The sequence below is a fragment of the Rhinoderma darwinii genome, chromosome 3 (assembly GCF_050947455.1).
Source record: "Rhinoderma darwinii isolate aRhiDar2 chromosome 3, aRhiDar2.hap1, whole genome shotgun sequence".
In the NCBI taxonomy this organism is placed as follows: domain Eukaryota; kingdom Metazoa; phylum Chordata; class Amphibia; order Anura; family Rhinodermatidae; genus Rhinoderma; species Rhinoderma darwinii.
In genome coordinates this window covers 391,772,388-391,773,341 of record NC_134689.1, presented here as the reverse complement: position 1 = coordinate 391,773,341, position 954 = coordinate 391,772,388, and the positions used below count along the sequence as shown (strand labels likewise).

The 954-nt window shown below is 45.3% G+C and overlaps 1 non-coding gene across 1 annotated transcript; it reads left to right on the top strand.

The window, feature by feature from the left end:
- Positions 1–624: 624 nt before the first annotated feature.
- On the top strand, positions 625–697 carry TRNAK-UUU (transfer RNA lysine (anticodon UUU)). Its single transcript has one exon. It is a non-coding gene; the product is annotated as a tRNA-Lys (tRNA).
- The last annotated feature ends 257 nt before the right edge of the window (positions 698–954 follow it).

The following is a 954-nucleotide window of genomic DNA, read 5'->3' as shown; positions in this document are numbered from 1 at the left end:
CCACACTCCCTGCACCCTAAAACTGTCTCGGTGACAGGTTCATGCAGCTTTATGTGTACAACCCTATTTTTTTATTATTATAAAAGAGGGCTGGACCATTGTACTGAACAATGACTATTTACATTTTGCGTCACCCCTATTTCCCTATATTCACCCGCCCCCACCGAAGCTGGTGTTCAGTAGCCGCGGTCTCTCCTATGTGCATCCCCCTCCCCATAGCTGGTGTTGAGTAACCGCAAGCTAAAGATGACTAGCGAGGAGCGCCGATCACAGCTGTAGCTGCAGGGCACCCAGCTAAGCGCTCCTGCACCTCGTTTCAGCGACAGTGGGGGTCACAGCACCTGGACCCCCACCAATCAAAACCTCTGCTATGTCTCTATGACATATCAAAAGTTTTGGTAAAATACTCTTTAATAAAGTGTCAAAACAGATGTCCAACATGGGGTTAAAATCCACAAGCCTCAGATGCTCTACCGACTGAGCTAGCCAAGCAATTGGTTGAACGCTCTGCAGCATCTGCTTAAATAAGTCTAGGACCCTTTGACTGACGTAAGCTATAAAAAAAAAACACATGTATCAACCTGCTCAGCTCCTCCTGCTCTATAACATGCCGATCACAAAGAGGCCCGGATAGCTCAGTCGGTAGAGCATCAGACTTTTAATCTGAGGGTCCAGGGTTCAAGTCCCTGTTCGGGCGCTACCTTTTCATTTTTTAAGTAAGTAAAAACTTTCGAACTTCGGAGTATTTCTTTCCTGAAAAACTTTCAATATAAGTGGTAAATGTTTTTTTGTGAGCTGTCGCTCTATTGGAAAGACTTTACCTCACAAATATCAGACAGACGAAAGAGGGACAATAGCAAATGTTTGTGTCCAGCTTTCAGAGCCCATTGATAATGGCAGCTGCAATGTGTAAATAGAGTGCCAACCACAGCACCGCATCATGCCACATAGAAA